The 22,262-nt window shown below is 42.8% G+C and overlaps 1 protein-coding gene across 2 annotated transcripts in view; it reads left to right on the top strand.

Annotated features, from left to right (window-relative positions):
- The window catches only part of FOXO6 (forkhead box O6), a 117,052-nt gene that overhangs the window by 69,452 nt on the left and 25,338 nt on the right, over positions 1–22,262 (top strand). The gene's annotated exons all lie outside the window — the stretch shown is intronic.

The following is a 22,262-nucleotide window of genomic DNA, read 5'->3' as shown; positions in this document are numbered from 1 at the left end:
TTAGAAGGAAGAAAAGCAATAAGGTCTAACACAAGGGCCTGGAAAGAAAGGCGAGAGGACAATCAGGTGAATGAGGTACAGAGAAGGTCATGAGGATCAGGGAGGGGAGACTGAGGGACATGGGAGGGGAGTAACTCACAGGCCCAGTGTCTTCCATGTACCGGGCACTGTTGTAGGAGCTTATGTACAGTCCATCAGCTGGATGAAGTGACTTGTCCCAGTCATATAACCGGCAAGTGGAGAGCCTGGATTTGCAGCCAGACCTGTCTTTGCGGTTCCTTCCACCACCCCATGCTGTTAACTTCTGTCAGTGGCTCCAGCGAGGGGTATAGGATTGGGGGAAGACAGTAAACAGTTTCTCATCTGTAAAATGTTCACCCTTCAGGGTTATGAGGATAAAATGAGATAATCCATGTTAAGCACCTGGTAATGCTTAGCTGAGTAGGCCCTCAATAAACAGTGCCTATTGTGGCTTATATGTACGGAGCACAACAGAGTCTAATGGGAATTGAGTAGGTAAGGGTTTGAAGAGTGGGGCAGGCTTCCTGGAGGAGTACAGTGTGATCCGAGGACTCGGAAATTCCAAATGAAGTTTCTGGTGGCTCATGGGCAAAATGAGAAAAAGAAGGACAATGCAATGGGTTTTATGTAAAACTAAATGTGTTCAATGTAAAGGATTACCCTTTATCCTGAGATTATGTCCTTCCTACTTTGTTGGTATTAAAGCATTCTTTTTATGAAATGATGGTAGATAGAGGATGGTAGTTATATTTTAAATATTCATTCTAACAATGAAAACTAGGCAACCTTCTATCATTCCCCAAACTTTCTTTTGAAGTTTTTAACTGGTCCATGAAATTAAAAAATGTGAGACTCATGGACAGCTAGTGTAGTGAGGACTTTCTAGGCAAAGGGAACTGCATGTGCGAAGACAATCGTGCAGGGGGAAAGCGCAGTATGTTCTGGAACTGCAACTAAGTAGCAAGAGTAGCAGAAGCAGATGAGGCGTGGGTGTCTGAACAAGGAGCCAGGAGGCCAAGTCCCAGGGTGAGAGTGGTCACCCTGCTGAAATCCCTACCCCCAGCCTTCTAGGGGCACAAAGTGATAGGGGAACTCCCTCTGTCCTGTGACTGCTCCCCAGGGCATTTCATGACCGTGCTATGTGTGTGTGTGTATGTGTGTGTCTCTGAGATCACATGTGTCCATGTGCCTGTACATTTGCATCCTATATAGTACGTGCCTGTTTCTGGGTCATTGGTGGAGGCAGAGGCCAGGGAGGGGGTGGGGATATTTCTGCTGGCTGTGTTGGGCTTTGGCAGGGCAGGGGGCGGTGTTCAGTGTTCCTTGGGTGCTCTGTGAGCTGCTGTTGCACTGCTGTGTGAGAGTGTATTGTGTGTATGCGAGCTAGGTGAGAGGTATCTATTCTGTGTGTGCGTGTGCATGTCCTTGGGTTACGTCTGTTGAGCCTAGGTTAAGTCTCTGACCTTGGGTTGCGTCTGTTGAGCCTGGATTAAATCTCTGTGCTGTGTGTTTGTATATCTGTGTAGGGAGTCCACGTTGAGTGTGTGTTGATGGTACTGAGCATGTGTTAGAGCCCAGAGCTCAGCCTTTCACCTCTCTCATCTTCTGATGCCCAACTCACAATTCCTGTTTATTTTCATATGTGGTCTGTCTGTCCTAGCCCTATCTATCTATGCCCAAAGATCACAGTTCTTGCACATGACACTTGGGGCGGAGATGGGGGGAGGGCAAAGTCTTTGATCCTCTTCCCTTTCATCTTCCTAGGTCCTTATCAGCTGTGAGGTCTTTGGGCTCATAGTCTTGGTTCTGACCTGAGGTAGGAGAGGCCTTGTGGGTCAGGGACAGCCCTTCCAAGCCCCTGCTCTCAGCTTGATTTGGTCCTGTAGAGGCTCAGTATGCCTCTAGGCAACCTCCTCCCCACCTCAGCATCTCTTTTAGAGGTTGATCTGTCTCCAGACTTCTCAGCTTCCCTATGAACAGACTGAGGCGAGCCTGGCCCACACCCCTCACAGCTCAACTCCTCTCCCACCCCTCCTGCCAGCCTCAGGTCCCCTCCTCCAAGCTTCTCCAGATTCCAACCTCTGTGATAGGGCTGGATCATGGGGAACAAGCTCCTTACTGCCCAGCCTTTACCATTAGGCCTCTTGTCCCCTGCCCAGGAGCCTGCCAGAGAGAGTTCAGTGCAGAAAAAAATGGGGTAGGTTGGGAGGGTATGTATGGGTGTGATGAGGGTGCCCCTGTGAGCGTGTGTGTGTGACTTGGAGGATGAGATGCATATCTATGAGCAAATGGTATGCCAGTGTCAGAGAGCCTTAAAGTGCTGATGTAAGAGGTGTGTGCAAGACAGACTGTGTGACAGTGTGTGAGGGTGGGGGAGGCCGTGACTACAAGTTAACATTTATCAAGCGCTCACTGTTAGCTAGGGAAGAGGCTAAGTGCTTTACTCCAATCATCTCATTTAATAAGTGGGAGTGGGGAGGGTGAGAGAGATGGGGTGGAGAAGTACGCATGGTCAGGAGGCTGCTGCCTGGAAGCCCCTGGCAGAGTATTCCCTCACCCCCACCAGAACAGTGCTACCTGCTGGCGGGTCTGAACCAGGCTTTGGGTTGGGGAGCAACCTCTTAGCCCCTCATCATATGGGGACTGGCAGGAGGAGGGAGCAGGCTATTCCCCAGGTTCCTGGGCACCTATCTGCCCTGCCCTCAACACTCTCCTCAGTGGGTTGTTTCCCTCCTTAGGCCAAAGTCAGTCTGATTTTCTTTCTCTTCTCCTGGTTGTGCTTAGTATAGGGCCCACGCTCAGTAGGTGTTTAATCAGGCCCTATTCCAGTCCCTATTCCTTAGGAAAGGGTGAGGCAGACAGTTGGAGATGTCTATTGGATCAGTTCGGTCCTTAACTCTGAAAATCTCACAGGGAGGAAATGAGACCTCTCCGCAGGTCAGAATCCAGGGTCTCAAATGAAAAAAGCAATGGCTGAAGGGCTAACTGGGTCACCAGACTTGACGGAGTGGGGCTCCTGTGCTCCATCCAAGATCTCAGAGACCCGCCTCTGACACCCATTGCTTTACCTCACTCCAATTGTTGCTAGTTTTAGGTAAGTGAAGGTACTTAGAAATGAGGACTAGGGTCTCTTCTCATTCAGATGACCACATTGCAGGGCTTCATGGCAAGGATGCCATGGATTTCTAGAGGAAGAATGACAAGGAAGAAAGGGAGAAAGGGAGGGAGGGACACCATGGACATGAATGGAGCCCTTCCTGTTCCCTGCAGCAACTACCCCATGGGGGCAGAACAGTTACTCAGAGACTCGACAGTAGTCCCCCCTTACCCACAGTTTTTCTTTCCCTGGTTTCAGTTACCTGCGGTCGACAACTGTCCAAAAATATTAAATGAAAAATTCCAGAAATAATTCGTAAGTTTTAAATTATGCACTGTTCTGAGAAGCATGGTGAAATCTTGTGTCGTCCCACTCTGTCCCACCAAGGACACGAATCATCCCTTTCTCCAACATATCCACGCTGTATATACTACCCACCATTAGTCACTTAGTAGCCTTCTCAGTTATCAGATCGACTGTCGAGGTATCACAGTGCTTGTTTTACTTAATAATTGCCCCAGAGTGAAAGAATAGTGATGCTGATGATTCAGATATGCCACAGAGAAGCCATAAAGTGTTTTCTTTATGTGAAAAGTTGAGTACCATCCAATAAGATATTTTGAGAGAGACCACATTTACATAATGTTTATTGTAAGATATTGTTATAATTGTTCTATTTTATTGTTAGTTATTGTTGTTAATCTTTCACTGTGCCTAATTTATAAGTTAAACTGTATCATAGGTATGTATAGGAAGAAACATAGCATATACAGGGTTTGGTACTATCCACGGTTTCAGGCATCCACTAGGATTCTTGAATTGAATTAGGGCCCACCCTAACAGCCTCATTTAACTTAATCACTTCTTTAAAGGCCCAATCACCTAATGCAGACACATTCTGAGGAACTGGGGTTTAGGATTTCAAACACAAACTTGTAGGGGACACAATTCAGCTAATAATGCTACCTTCCTTCTCTGCATCTTTGATGATGTTGCCTTTCTCTCTGCCTGGAACACTGTCCACATTCTCTCTTCCCTTGTCTTGAAGACCTCTTACTCATCATCTAGAACAGCCAGAACATTACTGACTCCAAGAACCCTTCGTGGCTAGACCATTGCCTCCACTGGGCTCCCACAGCATATTGTGCCCACCTATCTCATGGCATACATCACACACTAAGATTGTCTTTTTATGTACCTGTCTCCTTTGCTGGGGTAGATGCCTGTTTTGATTTCTACAGCGTCCTTTGCCCCTCTCTGATAATAGCATCTTCCCTACCTCGCTTTGAAGAAATGACACTCCCACTGCACCTCCACTCCTGTGGTTCTGATAGGGCATCAAATTATAGTTCCTGCATGTGGCTCAAGCAGAGCCAATCAGAGCCCTTCCTTGAGATTTTTTATCTATGAATGCTGGGTGAGAAAATGCTTCTCTTTCCTCTGGGATTCAGATTTTTCTAAGCCTGGAACTGTGCTTGGCCATGCCCCACTCTCCTCCTACTATGAAGGACATCCACTTGCAGGGCACAGAATGAATCCTACACTCAGAGGAAACATCTACTAAGGGCTAGATACTTTGCTGAAATTTTAAACTTTTTGTATTTCAGTTATTTGTGTTTCAGATAAATAAAATATTTAAATGGTTCAAAAATCAAAATTATATATAAAACTATAAATATGAAGGCTCAGTTTTATTCCTGTTCCTGTCAACTCCATTACCCACTTCCTACCACATGGGTAATCACTTTTTAAAACTTTTTTGTGGATCTTTTCTATGGTTCTTTATGACAACATAAGCAAATTGTATATGTGTGTGTGTGTGTGTGTGTGTGTGTGTGTGTGTGTGTGTAATTTCTTATTTCTCTCTCTTAAAAAGTGAAGAAATATATATTTATATATCTTGGGGTCTTTCTATGAAGTACTCTGTGATCTTTCTCTTTCTTTCTTTACAGCTGCATAATATTTCATTGTGTGGATGAACTACAGTTTCTAATGATGAACACCAGTGTTATTTCCAACCTGTTACAACAAACGGGCTTTGTGTGCATCATTCCAAATGCATATAAGAGTATCTGTAGGTTTAATAATAAAATAACCTGATTTTTAAAAAATGGGCCAAATATTTGAATAGATACTTCTCTAAAGAAGATATACATATGGTTCACAAGCACATGAAAAGGTCTTTACCATCATTAGCCATAGGGAGATGCAAATGAAAACCACAATAAGATACCACTTCACATCCACTAGGATGGCTATAATAAAAAAGACAGACAATAACAAGTGTTAATGTTTTAGTCTGCTCAAGCTACCTTAACAAAATACCATGGACTGGTTGGTTTAAGCAACGAAATTTATTTTTCACAGTTCTGGTGTTGGTCAATTTGATTTCTAGTGAGACCTTTCTTCCTGGTGTTTAGATGGCTACTATTTTGCTGTGTGCTCATATGGCTTCTTCTTTGTGCAGTGCACAGGGAGAGAGGGCTCTAGTATCTCTTCTTTTTATAAGGGCACTAGTCCTATCAGATGAGGGCCCCACACTTATGACATCATTTACCTCCTCACAGATCTCCAAATACAGTCACATTGAGGGTTAAGGTTTCAACATATAAATTTGGGGAGGGGGGACCAAACATTCAGTCCATAACAGTTGGTGAGAAGGTGGAGAAATTGGAACTCTCAAACATTGCTGGTGGGAATGTACGATGGTGCAGCCACTTTGGAAAACAATTCGAAAGTTCTTTCAAATGCTAAACTTGTGCACGTAGGTTCATAGCAACATTAATTGTAATAACCAAAGAATGGAAACAGTACAAATGTCCATCATCTGATGAATGGATAAACAAGTGGTATATCCATACAATGAAATATAATTCAGCAATAAAAAGCAATGAAGTACTAATAATACATGCTACAATACGGATAAACCTTGAAAGTATTGTGCTAAGTGAAAGAAGCCAGTCACAGAGGATCACATTTTGTATGATTTTATTTATATGAAATGTTCAATAGGCAAGTCTATATATAGAAAAATTAGATTAGTGTTTATCTACGGCTGAGGGAATTGGTAGGAAATGGGAGTGACTGCTAATAGTATGGAGTTCCTTTTAGAGGAGATGAAAAATTTTAAAAATAGATTGTAGTAATGGTTGCATAAAGTGTGAATAAACTAAAAGTGTTTGAATTTTATACTTTAAGTGGGCATATTGTATGGTATGAGAATTATATCTCAAACTTCCTGTTAAGGAAAAAAATAGAGTTCCAGTTCTGGGACTTGTGGGTAAAAGGGTGTATGCACTTAAAATTTTGATAAGTGTTGACAAATTTGGCTCTGTGGGGTTATTTATTACATTTTCCACTCTCACTAGCTATATATGAAAGTGCAAGGCAGATATTATTATCCTCATTTTATACATGAGAAAACTGAGGCACAATCTAAGATCACATAGTTGATAATACCCAAGCTGTAACAGGAATCAGGACTGTCAGGCTCCAAAGCTTATGCTCTGCTGCATTGTATTCATTTGGTATTTTTCCAACAGTCGTTTGATAAAAACAAACAAACAACAACAACAACAAAACATAATGGCTTTTGATTACATTTATTTTCTCTATTAACTTTCTGTTTTCTATTTCATTGATTTCTGCTCTGATCTTTGGTATTTCTTTTCTGCTGATTTAGGATTAATTTACATGTCTTAAAGAAGTGATGACATTGATTTGAGACCTTATTATTTTCTAATATAGGTGTCTAGTCTTATAATTTTTTTCCAAATACACAAATGCTGATATATGGTATTTTCACTTTCATTCAGTTTAAAATACTTTCTAGTGTCCCTTCTGATTTCTTTGACTCATGGGTTATTTAGAAGTACCTTATTGTGTTTCCAAATATTTAAGGGGATTTTCCAGATATCTTTTGGTTATTGATTTCTAGTTTAATTCCATTGTGGTCAGATGACATATTTTGACTAATTTTAAATATATTGAAAATTTTTATGGTCAGAATATAGTCTATCTTAGTAAATTTTTAATGTGCTTTTTAAGAATGTGTACCCCACTGTTGTTGGGTGAAGTGTTTTATAAATGTCAATTAGGTCAAGTTGGTTGATCATGTTGTTTAAGTATACTATATCTTTGCTGATTTTCTGCCTGCTCATTCTATCAGTTATTGAGAAACGTATACTGAAACATCTTTGGCCACAATTGTGGATTTTCTCATTTATCTTTGCAATTCCATCAATTTTTGATAGAATTTAAATTTATGTTTAAATATATTTACAGTGTTTCTTGCAAGCAATACAAGGTTGGATCTTGCTTTGAATAAATAATCTGACAATCTTGGCCTTTTAATTGTTTTTTAAACCATTTACATTTAATGTGAATATTGATATGATTGGGTTTAAATCTACCTTCTTGATATTTGTTTTCTACTTCTTACATGTGTTCTTTAGCCCCCTTTTCCTCTTTTTTTCCTCTTTTTTGAATCGGATATTTTTATGATTTCACTTTAATCTCCTTTATTGGCTATAATTTTTCTTTTAGCGGTTACTTTTGGGTTTATAATAACCATGTTTAACTTATCCCAGTCTACCTTCAAGTAATATCATACCACTTTATGTACAAAATAAGAACCTTACAACGGTACACTTCCATTTCTCTCCTCCCAACCTTTATGCCATTTTTTTTCCCCCAACCCTTAGACTTTATTCAGCTTTCACCCATTGTTCTACTTGCCCTCTGTGGTAAGAATTTTTCAGGTCATTTGACACTTCATTAGATTCAGATTATCTATTGGTGGCAGGAATACCCAATAAGTAACACTGTGTTCTTCTCATTGATCCTATCAGGTGGCAGGTGATTGTGACTTGTTTCCATATTGGTGATGTTAACGTCAATCACCAAGCCTTGGACATATCTTCCAAGTTTCTCTATTGTAAAATTACTATTTTCCCCTTTGTAATTAATAATTAACCTGTGAGGAGCTATGTGAATATTCCATTCTTTGTAGTACATTGATGGCTCTTGCCTGAATCAAATTGCTAAAATGATTGCCAGAAAGTGATTTTTAAACTCTATCGTTCCTTCTGCATTTATTAGTTAACATTTTACTGTAAGGGTCTTTCCTTCCTTATTTATTTACTTCTGTCAATATGGATCCGTGGATTCTGATTTTATTCAATAGGTTATAATCCATTACTATCTTTACTTATTTTGATGCTCAAATTGTCCTAGATTTGGCCAGTGGAAGCTCCTTCAAGCTGGCTTCTGTGCCTGTCATTCTCTGAGCACATTCTTACTTCTGTCACAAGATGGTCCTGGCTTACTCTCCCAGCCCTAGCCCTGGACTTAGCCATTTTGCTAAGGAATGCTGGTTCTTTTTAGTGGGGAGCGATATTAGAACCCCAAATCTGGGAGCTAAGTGTGCTCATTGCCACTGCGGTGTCATTGCTAATGTCATTTCAGTGGACATATTGGGAGAAATAGCCATTTCACATCATTCTTGCCTGTCACCATTTTATATTTGTAGCTCCTTTCTTTCACCATGAGATCCCTGGCTCCCCCAAAAATCAATATATTTACTACTTTGCTCAATACACATAAACTTGTTTCAGAATTACCACACTCACACCACTATTAACAATAATCCTACTAACCTAAGTAAGTCAAATTTAAGCTTTTTTTTGCAGTTCTTTTGGTTCTTTTATCTTCAGACTGAAGAGAGTGCCAGTACTGTAGTCAAAAGTTACTTGGATTCTTTCATTTCCATTTTTCTTTATATACTATTGTTACCCATTCGGTATACAGTCATGTTCATTTATTTCTGTTTGTTTCCAACTTTGAAGTTTGGAAAATTCTTGCATGTTTAACTTTTGGCATTTTAGTGTCTTGGTGAGGACCTCTCTGGGTTTATCTTACTTGGAACTCTGTGCGCGGGACCTGATGTCTGTTTCCTTCACTGAATTGGGGTTTTTGTTTTTTTGTTTTTTGGTTTTTGGGTTTTTTTTTGGTCCCTTTCTCTCTTTTCCTTCTAGGACCTTTATAATTTTTGTTTTTGGGGTTTTTTTTGGTCCCTTTCTCTCTTTTCCTTCTAGGACCTTTATAATTTGAATGTTGGTACACTGATGTTGTCTGAGAGGTCTCTTAAACTACCCTCATTTAAAAAAAATTTTTTTTTTCTTTTTGCTGTTCCAATTGGATGTTTTCTACTACTTTTTCTTCCAAATTGCTTATCCGGTTCTCTGCTTCATCTAATCTGCTGTTGATTCCATCTACGGTATTCTTCATTTTAGTTATTGTAGCCTTCTTTTTCTGACTGTTTCTTTTTTTTTTTATGTTTCTTAACTCTTTGTTGAAGTTCTCAGAACTCATCTTCGCTTATCCTGAGTTCATTGAGCATCCTTATAACCAGTGTTTTGAACTTTTTATCTGATAGATTGCTCGTCTCTGGTTCTTTTTCTAGAGTTTCGTCCTGGTCTTTTGTTTGGAACATATTTCTATGTCTCCTCATTTTTTCTGTCTCTCTGTGTTTGTTTATGTAAATTAGGCAAAACAGCAACCTCTCCTGTTCTTGAAGGAGTGACCTTGTGTAGGAGTTACCCCTTTGTAGACTGTGAATTCTGGGTGTCTTTGGCAGGCCAATTGGACCTGGAGTGTATGTGGGCTGCAGGGAGTACTGCAGAGCAAGCCTCACTGGGACCTGGAGCTGTAGCTGGAATGGGCATGGGCCAAGGGAAAGCCCCAGGAACAAACTTGACTGGGACTGCCTTGGTAGGACAGTTGGAGCTGGAGTGAGCTCAGGCCTCGGTAGTCCCAAGGGCAAGCCACACCAGGACCTGGAGCTGAATCTAGAGAAGATGCCAATGGTAGGGATTCCCAGAGGTAAGCCACTGAGGCTGTAGCTGAAGTGGGTGTGGTCTACAGGAAGTCCCCTGGACAAGTCACATCTGGGCAGGAGCTGTAGCTAGAGCCACTGTGAGCTAAGGGGCATTCTGGGGGCAAGTCATGCAGCTGAAAACTGGAGCTGAAGTAGGCCACAGGGAGACTTGGAGATAAGCCCCACCACCCTGGAGCTATAGATAGAGCAGGAAAGGGCCTCAGAGAGTCCTGGGGACAAGCAGTAGAGCTACTGTGGGCCTGGGTCCTGGAGTGAACTAGGATGGCTGTGGCCTGCAGCTAGAGTTCCTGGATTAAGCTCCTGCCCTGTGATCAAAGGGAAGGGAGAAAGGCCACAAATGGTGCTCTCCAATGCCTCCGACACCACCGTGGAGAGAGTTCTCACAGCTCTCCTCCCACTTAACAGATGCTCTAGGGTTAGTAAATGGATTTCCTCTCTGCATAGCCTAGGTCTTCTTTAAACCACTATTTTTTCACTGTGCCTCAGGGTGGGTGCGTCTGCGTGAGCTCCTCCAGGATCCCTCCCAACTGCAGGGCAGTGTGCTGTAATGGGGTGCCTGTGGTGCAAGATCTCCAATTCTCCTACCCATTTCTGTGTGGTCTCTCTCTTGTTTGTTGTGCAGAAACTGTTCAGAGAGCTCTCAGTTCTTCAGAAGGTATTGCTCTGTCTGTAGATATAAATTTGATGTGTCCCTAGGACGTGAGTTTAGGGTCTTCCTATGCCGCCATCTTGGACTGCCTTTATGCTATTGTTGTCACAATTTTACTTTTATATATATTATAAAGTCAGAATACTTGTTATTATTAATTTTTTTTGCTATAACCTATAAATTGTCCTTTAAGAATATTTTTTAAATAAGGAAAAAAGTATTTCATCTTTTCCCACATAGTTACCATTTCCAGAAGTCCTCATTCTTTTGTGTAGATCCAGATTTCCATCTGGTATCATTTTCCCTTCTGCCTCAAGGTCTTCCTATAACATTTCTTGTAGTGTAGGTCTGCTAGTGATTCATTATTTCTGCTTTTATTTTTATTTTTAAAAATGTCTTTATTTCACCTTTGTTTTGAAATATATTTTGACTGGTAATAGAATTCTAGGTTGATGGTTTTGTTTTATTTTTACATTCAGCACTTTAAAGATGTTGTACCACTGTCTTCTGACTTAAATTGTTTCCAGTGAGAAGTCTGCTGTCATTCTTATCTTTATTCCTTTTTATGTGATATGTTTTTTTTTAATGGCTGCTTTTCATATTTTCTCTTTATCACTGGTTTTAAACAACGTTATTATTATAAAGTTGTAATATTAAACTTGCCTTGGTGAAGTTTTATTCATATTTATTATGCTTAATGTTTATTGAGATTTTTGAATTAATGGTTTATAGTTTTTATCAAAGTTGGAAATGTTTTGACTATTACTTCTTCAACATTTTTCTGCTCCCCTACTCCTTTGGGGAGTCCAGTCACACATATATTAGGCCTCTTGGAGTTGTGCCATAGCTCATTGATGATCTGTCTATTAAAAATATTTTTCTCTATATATTTCCTTTTGGATAATTTCAATTGCTATGTGCTCAAATTTATGAATCCTTTCTTCTATATAATTAAATCTATTAATCCAATCCAGTGTGTTTTTTCATATCAGACATTGTATTTTTTCATGTTCTAGAAGTTTGATCACTTTTGACAATAACTTCTTGAGTATATGAAAGTAGTTATATTGTTATACTGTTTTAATGTCCTTATATACTAATTCTACCTTCTGGGTTATTTTGGGGTCTGTTTTTATTGATTAACTTTTTTCCTCATTATGGGTTGTATTTTCCAGCTTTTTTTTTTTTACATGCGTAGTAGTTTTTGGTTGGGTGCCAGACATTGTGAATTTTACCTTGTTGTATGGTTGCCATTTTAATATTCTTAAAATATTCTTAAGCTTTATTTTAGAAAGCTGTCACGTTGCTTGAAAATAGTTTAATAGATTTGCTTTTCAACTTTATTAGATAGGGCCATTACCTCCACCCCCAACCCCCTACCAAAGCAATACCCTTCTAAGGAATCAACTTGATGCCCTGTGATTAATGAGGGTTTTCACTCTGGCTGGTAGGGATACGAACCATTCCAGGTCTTGTGTGTATTTTGGAAGTTGTTTCCTCTGCTCCATTGGGATAGTCTTTCCTCAAACTTGTGTAGTTTCCTCACAAACAAGTGCTGCTCAATATTCAGCTGACGGTTTGAGGAGGAACGCTCAGCAGATCTTTGAAGTTCTCTTTCTGCAAAGCTCTCTTCTCTGAAATTCCTTTCCTGTGAACTTTAGTTGCTTTGGCCTCCCCAGACTCCCTGCTCTGTCTCCTTAACATAGGGAGACAGCTGGGACCCTGTTCCCTGTGCTGTAGCCTGTAAACTCTCTCCAGGCAGAAGCTGGCAATTGTAGGGCTTACCTCATTAGTTTCTCATCTCTCAGGGATTGCTATTTTGTGTTGCGTGATGTTCAATGTTTGAAAACTGTTGTTTCATATATTTTATCTAGGTTTTCAGTTGCTCAAGACAGAGGGTAAATCCACTCCCTGTTATCTCATCTTCCCAGAAGCCCTGTAACTACATTTTCTTATTTAATTAGCACTATAATCTTTATATTAAGTAATGATCACCCCCATTTTACAGATGAGGAAAAATGAGGCTCAGAGAATGAGATGTAGTATAGTAGAGTCAAGAGGCAGAATAATGTAACAGATAAAAATATGGATGGTCTAACCAAATATTTATTAGTTGTATGACCTTGGACAGATTATTTAACCTCTCTGGGCCTCAGTTTCCTCATCTGTAAAAATGGAATGATAAAAATAAAAACTACCTTACAGGATTGTTATGAGAATTAAATGAGTTAAAATGTAACTGACATATAGTTACTATATAAGTATTAGCTATTATTATCAGGGTAGAATAGTTGAAAAATCTAGAGCTGAATGGCAAGCAAATGTATTTTGAATTCCAACTTCATCACTAACTTTATACTGTGGAAACTGTGCCATGTATATCAATCAGAGTCCAATTAAAGAAGCAGAACCACTAGAAGATTCTAACCATAACATGCAGGAAGGGGAATTCTGGGAAATGCAATTGAGCTGAGCTGAGCTGACACATTGCAAGCTACTACACCATGCTATTCAACTACTCTGAGAATGTAATTCCTCATCTGTTAGATGGGATAATAATACCCCTCACTGCATAAAATTACATAATGTACATGAAACACTTGTCTGGCACAGGATAGAGTTCAAGAAATGGTTCTTACCATAGCTTCCAGGGATCACACAGCTAATAACTGCCAGAAACATGATCTGCCCCCAAAGCCTGTTGCTCTTCCCAATTCACCATGCTGCCTCCCTGAGTTGGTCCTGGGAGTGTAGATATGAGTAAGACATTCCCCGCCCACAGGATCCTATAGTTCAGCAGCGGGGTAAGCCGGGGGCACAAAAAAATATAATATAGGACAGGAAAAGGAAAACAGTCCCTATTATTGGGAGCATTCTATGAGACTGGCTTTGAGTTGTATTCCTTCCATGGGAAGGGATTCATGGTTTATTGCATACCTACTGTGTGCCAGGCATGCAGTAGGCAGTTTATGTGATAATCACATTGAATCATCACAATTGATAAATGAGCTAGATCTTATTATTATCAGGTAAAGGAACTGAGACCCAGGGAGATTGTCACTTGCCTTAGGTCATAGAATGACCAAATGACAGAGCCCCTAAGTCCCAGGAAATGGCTAAAATGGCAGTGGAAGTTGCAACTTGGGGTCTGTCCTTGGGTCATTCAGGGACTCCCCTGAGCTCAGAAGCCAGGGCTGGCTCTGGAGCCCTCCTTCCAGGCCTGCCTCTGTGCCTGTGTCTGCTTGTGGGCGGTGGGCACGTTGGTGGCTGCAGTGCCGGTGTTTGTGGCAGCAGCGGGCGGCAGCAGGGAGACAGTCACACCTCGCTGTTTTGTAAACTGTTTCTCACAGCTTGTTTGTTCCGGGTTAGGGCTGGAGCGGCACCGTATGGAAGTGTGACTCATTGTTTAATGTGGCAGCTCATTAGCAGAGCTTGTTGCTGCCTCTGATTTCTCTGCTCTCGCTAATTGGAGAGCCCAGTGGGGCCCTGGCTTCCCGTGAAGAACAACCCAGTCCCTCAGGGCTCCAGCTGGCCCTTGCCCCTCTAGCTCCCTGAGGAAGACTGCCCCACGCTTGTGGGCACTGGTATCAGCCAAACCAGGTTCAAGTCCTACATCTTCCTGGCTGGGTAACCTTGGACAAGTTGCCTTGTCTAGTCCTCTTCTCTTAGCCTCGGTTTTCCTACTCACCTAATAAGGAAAATGGAAGCCACCTCATCAGGGTTGGGTGAGAAGATTAATGATAATATGTGTAAAGTTCCCTGGCACATAGTAGATGCTCAATACAGTAGTTCCTTCTTACCTGCCATTTAGCTTCCCGTGGTTTCAGTTACCCATGGTCAACCATGGCCCAAAAATATTAAGTGGAAATTTCCAGAAATAAACAATTTATAAGTTTTAAATTGTGCACTATTCTGAGTAGCATGGTGAAATCTCGAGCAGTCCTGCTCTGTCCAGCCCCGAACGTGAATCATCTTTTATCCAGTGTTTCCACACCGTATATGCTACCTACTCATTAGTCAGTAGCCATATCAGTTATGAGATCGACTGTCCTAGTATCACAGTGCTTTTGTTCAAGTCTCACTTATTTTACTTAATAATGGTCCCATAGCCCTTCACGTAACTTTTATTACAGTATATTGTTATAAACGTTCTCTTTTCTTGTTAGTTATTATCGCTAATCTCTTATTGTGCCTAATTTATAAATTAAACTTTATCAGAGGTATGTATGTATAGGAAAAAACAGTACTTATAGGGTTCAGTACTATCTACAGTTTTAGGTATCTACTGGGCATCTTGGAAAGTATCCTCCATGGATAAGGGGGGACTGCTGTAAGAGCTTATTGTAGTGTTGTTATTATTAGGCTGGAAACTGAGGGATCCCCTCTGTTCTGACCTACCTGCAGCAGCCACCAGCCCAGAAATGCTCCAGAGGCTCCAGGTGCGAGGGCAGATTCCACTTTAGGTAATCTAGCAACGTTTTTTTTTCCTTCCATGCTAACCCTTCCTAAGGCAATTCCACCAGGCTCCCTCCATTCAACCTCTGTGCCCCCAGAAGAGGCAGCACAACCCCACTGGGGACAGTCCTGGCCTGCCCTTGAGTGGAAGTCTGCTTCCCTGGAGCTCCTCCTCAGAGTCCAACTCTCTTCTTTGAGGCCACACAGAACACGTCTGATTCCTCGGCCCCGTGACTGTCCTTTGCTATTTGGAGACAGTGATCACGTTCCCTCTCCAAATAGCTTCTCCAGGAGGAACTAGTCCAGGTCCTTCAACTGTCCCTTCAGTGACATGGTTCATGGGGTCACAAAATACAGCCCCACTGGACTATGATGTCTGCAGTGTCCCTGAGTTATATAATGCTGTGGCCTCCTTCTGAGTCCTTTCCCCGCCCTCTTCTCTCTCTCTGGATATGTCCCTCCCTACCTACTTGCCTCTTGAGATGTGCATCTAGAATTCAACTCAGTCCCCTCTGCACAGATAGGGCAGCCCTATCTCCTCTGGCATTTGAGACCTGTGCTATTCCACTACAATGTGAGCCACATGTATAATTTGAAATTTTCTAGTAATCGCCTTAGTAAAAGTAAAAAATAGGTAACATTAACTCAAAACTATATTTTATTTTTTTAACCCAATAAAGCTGAAATATGATCATTTCAACATATAATCACTATAAAAATCAGAGGATACCTTAAACACTTTTTTCCATACAACATCTTCAAAATCTGATGTGTTTTTATGCTTGTAGCACATTTTATTTGAGATTAACCACATTTCCAGTGCTCAGTAGCCACGTGGGACTAGTGGCTGTGGTATTGGACAATGTGAGGCAGTTCTAGATTTTACTTACATCAAAATGGTCTGAACTGGCTTGGGTACTGTGGCTGATACATCAGCCTGTTTCGGGAAAAAAAGAATAAACTAGTGCCTCAAGTTAAGGGCCTATGACTGTGAGCTCTGGGTCCTAGTCTTAGTTCTCTCACTAGCTCACTACATATGTGACCATGGAGAGGTCACTGCCCCTCTCTGGGCATCAGTTTTCTCACCTGACAAATATGAGGAGAGAGGAAAGAAAAGCACCAACTCTGTGCCAAAAACCACCTGGGGGTCTCTCTATGTGTTCTCTTATATATTTTCTAGGAAGTCCCCTGAGGGAGATTTTCTTATCTCTGTTACCCAGATGAGGAAACTGAAGCTCAGAGAGATCTGATCTCTTCCCCACTCCCGGGGCTTTTGGATTCATCTTGCAGGCTGGCTGGTTGTTCCTGCCTTCCCGCCCACCACGGATGCCAGTGGGGCTCAGTTTCAGGCAGGCAGCCCCAAATCTTGCCCCCTTCTTTGTCATGACTTCTTCCCTAAGTAACAGACAAGGTCAGGTGATGGCAGTGTTTTGAGGTGTGTTTGCAGAAGGATGGAAATGCCTCCATCTGCTCAGGTGTCTGGTCTTTCTCCTCAGAGCTGTCTCGCAATGGTGGGTGGTTATATAGTCAGGTCCCAGACTCTCCCTGTGCTTGTTCCTGCTCCACCAGGATGTGTCAGAGTAAAACCCAGACATCCCATCGCCTGAGGCTTCCTCTCTTCATCTGTCACCTGTGTGACTTTGAGCAAATCACTTTATTTCACAGAATCTCTGTTTCTGAGTCTGGAATAGGGGAGGCTCTCCACTGTCCTCTGAATGGAGACATCATTCACAGATGACTACTCCTCTCTGGGAAGAACACAGGATGATGCGGCTGGAGGGGAGCTTGGTGGTCTGGGGTACCCCATCACTAAAACCGACCATCTTCGAAAATAAAACATGTGACTTCTATTGTGAATCTTTCTAAAGTATATTGCACCATTCCCTGTATTCCCCCCAAAAGGATAATTGACATGAATTCACACCTCCTTTTTCTTGATTCAGGATTATCATCAGAGATAGACATTGTAATATTAAAATAAAAATTGAGAGCACTAACTTTTGTCAAGTGCACACTATGTACCAGGTATCTTACAGTGATATCATCCAGTTCTTACACAACCCTGATTAAAGTTTGGATGTTATCCCCTTTCACAAATGTGGAAACTGAGGCTCAGAGCTGTTCAGAGACTCAGCAGGGCCTCATGCAGAGGGATTCAGTCCCTGCTCACCTCCATATTGCCTCTTAAGTGTCTTCAGGCTCCACTTAGAGGGCCCCTAACTAGGATTTCTTACATGAGCTTTAGGGGCTGGCCTTTCCCTTGCTGGAGGCTACTGGCAAATGGTAGGGGTAGCTGCTGACTCACTTTTTGGCCTGCACTGGTCTGAGAAAGTATGTACTATAGCACATGCATTTAAGCTTCCCTTTCTTGACCTGTCTGTAACATTTGCACTACTAGTTCCTTCTTTAACCACTCTCTTCTCTTGGCTTTCAAGAGTCCATCCTTTGTTAGCTCTCTGGCTTCTCCTTCCCAGAATTTTTTGTTGTCTACCCTTGCTCTGCTCCCCCTAATCTGCTGGTGTCCTTCAGCATCCCCCTTTTGCTCTCTGCTCTCTCTACATCTTGTTCCACATCATCCCCAGAGTCTTAGCCATTCCCACAGTTTCACTATCTCTGTGGCAAGGACTCCCAAATTCATATCTCCTGTCCACATTTCTTCCCAGAGCTCAGGGCTGTATATCAGTACCTGCCAAATACACGTATTCCCAGCTCAAATGGTTCACCTTTGTGAAGCCTCTCATATCCCCTTTCCCCACCCACCCTGACCCATTCAGGTCCTGTGCTGGGCCTGAGAAATTAGTGGGATAAAGACCTAGTGCTAGAGGACCTCACAGACTCGTAGTGGAAACATAATTACAGCAGAGAATGAGGAGAACAAGGAAAGTGTACCAGGAACAGAGGAGGAAGAACTGGTATATCCGCAGGGGTCCTGAAGGCTTCTCAGAGGAGGCAACAACTAAGCTGAGTTTTGAAGGATGCTAGGCATTTATCAGGTATGTGAGGGTGGTGCTCTGGTTTTGTCTTCACCCTGCATGTGACTTACTTCCCACAACTCTGCTTCTTGCCCTCATCTACCTTTTATGTCAAGTCTACTTCCAAAAAAGGGGCTTTGGGTAGATTCTAATTTTCATAAAATTACATATACAATAACAATAGGACCATTAAATGGGGAAAAGGAGTGAGAGTTTTGTGATAAAATGGGAGAAGAGAAGGAACCTTAAACCTAAACTGAAGATAGTTGCTGCAGTTGAATACAAGATTTACCTCTATGCTTCCCAGCAGGCAAAAGGGGCTGCACCTGCTGCACTGTGGGGGCAAAGGGCCTGTCCAGCCCCAACAGGAGAGCCATGCCCCATCCACTCCACACTTAACCCTGGTTTGTTCCCCGTGTTTATGGCTCTCTTGCGTATTGCGCTGGTCAGTATTTTTACTTGGTCTTCAATTCTGACTCATTTATGTAACTAAATTGGATGAAGAGACTGTGCAGCCAACAGTTTGGGAGTACCTACTCTGTGCCTTGTTTTACAACCATCGACTCTGAGATATTAACAGAGAAGCTGAGGTTCAGAGGCGTTACGTTTGATGCCACGTCTCCTGAGCCCAGAACTGTCTCTTCACAAGTTCAAGCCAGGAGGGTTCTCAGGATGAAATAGCTGAGAACAGGCAACCAGCCTGGGCATCCAATTTGTCACACTAAAGTCACAGAGCAACCTGGATACCTACAGATGTCCAGGTGGGAAGAACGGTTGTATGCCCTGGTTTGACTTGAGCATAGCCAATTTAATTTATGAGTTAAGACTGCTGAAAAAACAAAAGCTATTAAAAGAAAGCACTTGTCAAGTGCCTGCCATGTGCTGGGAACTTCTGTTACTACATCTTCATCTGTGAAATGGGAATGACAATGAAATAATAGCAATCTCCCCAGGTTGATAAAGGATCAGTAAGAGCCATGGAATCACTTAGCATAGGTCTTGCACTTGATAGGCCATTGATAAATAATCTCATTATTATCTTTGTCATTATTATCATCCTTGTAATGGTCCAGCGAAGTAGGGATGGCCCACTTAGCCTAATGATTAAGGAACTGAGGCTCAGGAAGAAGTGGCCATGGTCACAGGATACTAACCCGGGCCTGCTGGGCTCCATTCCTGTGCTCCCTCCACATGGAAGTGGGGGAGGACAGGAGGTAAACTGAAGCCTCAGGACAAGTGTGCAGAAGAGCCAGGCTTGGAGAGAGTGTGTACAGCATTAGGTCCCTTTGTCAAGTGAGGGGGCCTCCGAAGGGCAGCTGCAGAGAGAGCCTGGATATGCATGACTCTCCTGGGCCCTGCAGCTAGAGTTGCAGTTATGGTAGTGGGGCTATGCTCAGCCATGTGTAGCACCCAGAGGAGTGGTGGAGAAGCAGCTGCAATTCAAGCCGGGGCTGGACCCAGGTCCCAGGGCACTAGGCAGGGCCAGGCCACCCAAAGGGGCCATCTCGGCACCTGGGTGATGAAAGCTTAGGAGGGTGGGATGACATCATTTACATGGACCACATTTTTGGCTCGTCCTCACTTAGTCTAACCCAAGTATCAAATTGCTAGGATTAAAGTATAAAAGTTAAGTGTGTGGGCTGAGTGTGTTTCATAAAACAAGCTGCTTCCCTGTCAGCCACACTTGGCCGGGGCAATCTGTGCCACCCATATTTGGCATCACCCACCTGTGCAGGCAGCAACCAGGTGAGAGAAAGCAGTTGCCACAGTGAAAACACTGGCTTTAAGGTTGGAAAACTCTGGCTTAGATCCTAGCTCTGCAACCTGGAGAAAGTCATTTCACATCTCTGAGCCTCTGCTGCCCCGTCTGAAACAATCCCAAGCTTTCAGGGTTAATTAAGGATCAAGGGAGAACTACAGAATCACTTAGCATAGAGGCTGCACTTAGTAAGTGCTTGATAAATATTATTATTATATTTGCTATTATTATTATTATTATCCTCACAACAACCCTGTGTGGTTCCTTCAGCAGATATTCTCAGTTCCCCCATCTGCCAAATGGGAAACTGCTGACGACTGCAGAGTGGGGCTTTCAGGATGAAATGAGAGGGCGCACACAGCATGGCTCCTGGCACATGGGAGGCCTTCTGTAACTGTTAGCCTCCTCCTGGCACCTCAGTTGGGCTGGTTACTCTGATTATCCTAATTCACTAGGAGTCCACGGCCTCTCCTACCAGGATTTCTCATACTGTGGGGTCATGACAACAACTCAGGCTGAGGAGGTAGAGATGTCTGCCATGCACCCAGGGGACACAGGGCAAGGTTGAGCCAGAGAGAGAAATATTTATAATTCTTCAGTGGTTATACCAGTCCTTCTCTGCCATGTAATCTTTTTTCATTCTCATGCCAACTCTGGGGGTAGGTGTTGTGATCTCCATTTTGCAGATGGGGAAACTGAGGTAAATGACCAGTCCAGGGTCACACAGCAAGTCCTTGAATAGGGCTGGCACTTGCTGCTTTCATCCATAGCTACCTGCTGTCCAGTGCTGGGGCCATTGCTGCCAAGGGGAGAACAGCGAACCCAGGAGCAGTTTGGGGGAGAATTTAGGGGCTCGTCATAGACTCAAGCTCTATGGCTTGATGAAGTCTGCTGTCTCCATGGTCTGGTGGGCCTGAGGAGACCTGGCGAGGAGGAGGCAGCTGGAAGAAGAAAACTCCTAGAAACCTCACTCTCTTTTGGACTCCTCCTAACAGTCATGACTCTTTTAGAATTACAAACTACTTTAGTATTTTGCAAGGAGGTCTCAGGACTCTGCGAACATCGGCCTCAGGTGGAACCTTCAAGATCATCTGCTCCAGGCCTTCTACTCATTTGACTGATCAGAAAACAGAGCCTCTGAGGGACGGAGACATGACTTAGCCAAGAGCAAGGCCAGTAGCGGGGCATTGCAGCCTCATGTTCCAATAGCACCACTGGATCAAGAAGATGACAGGCCGGAGTCAGGACAATCAGAGGAGAGGTCTCATGGGCAGGACAGGGCAGGGCAAAGCAGGGCATGGCAATGAGGCCATGGCGAGATGCTAAGTCTCCTTCTGCTGGGCACTGTTGTCAAGTCCTCACCTCATCTTTTCCCTTCAACATGCCTGTGTGATCAGGGTTGTTGTCCTTACTTTACACAGTAAGAAACAAGGCTCAGAGAAGTCTGAAGTCAAACAGCTTCTTAGTGAAGGAGGCAGAATTCAAACCTGGTCCTGCCTGCCTCCAAATCCTATATCATTTCCATTAGACCTCTTGTACTGTGTTGACTAGTGCCCCCCCACCCCCGCCGCCCGCCAAAGTCATGCTCTTCCTGGAACCTCAGAATGTGACCTTATTTAGAAATAAAGAATGTAGATGTGATTAGCTAAAATTAAGTCATACTGGAGTAGGGTGGGCCGCTAATCCTACATGGCTGGTGTCATTATAAGGGGAGAGACACAGAAAGGTGAATGCTATGTGAAGTTAGGGAGAAAAGACAGGGAAGACTACCTAGTAAAGATGGAGGCAGAGACTAGAATGATGCGTCTACAAAACAAAGAGCACCAAGGACTGCCTGAACCTAGGAAGAGGTGAGAGAGGATTTTCCCCTTGAGACTTCAAATAGAGCATGACTCTGCCAATGCTTTGGTTTCAGGCTGCTAGCCTCCAGGACTGTGAGAAAATAAATGCCTGTTGTTTAAAGCCACTTTGGTACTTTTTTTACAGCAGCCCTAGTAACTACTAGGAACTACTAGGTACTTCCTATAGTACTGAAAAAGGGGCGACGTACAGGCATCGTGGATCCCAGGTGTGGTTGTGCTGAAATTCAGAATATCAGAGCAAACTCAAGGTGAAGAAGGATGAAGGGAACATACATTTGTCTGACGTTTGCTGTATATTGTATGCATGTGATCTTCATTATTCCCCACAGGAAAATATAGCCATTCCCATTTCACAGATAAGGAAAGTGAGGCTCAGTGAAGGGAGGGATTTGTTCTTAAGCTCATTTCCTCCTGCCTCTAGGTGCTCTGTAAAGAGCAAACCCAGACTCCAGTTTGAGTCCCAAAGAGGTAGGCTATCGCTTCCCTTCTCTGAGCCTCACTTTTCTCACCCAAAAAAGGCAATAATATTATCTGCCTCTCTGGAGATTG

The sequence above is a fragment of the Pteropus vampyrus genome, unplaced genomic scaffold, assembly GCF_000151845.1.
Source record: "Pteropus vampyrus isolate Shadow unplaced genomic scaffold, Pvam_2.0 Scaffold326, whole genome shotgun sequence".
NCBI lineage: Eukaryota > Metazoa > Chordata > Mammalia > Chiroptera > Pteropodidae > Pteropus > Pteropus vampyrus.
Note: the sequence above shows the minus strand (reverse complement) of the source record. Positions and strands in the feature narration are given on the sequence as shown.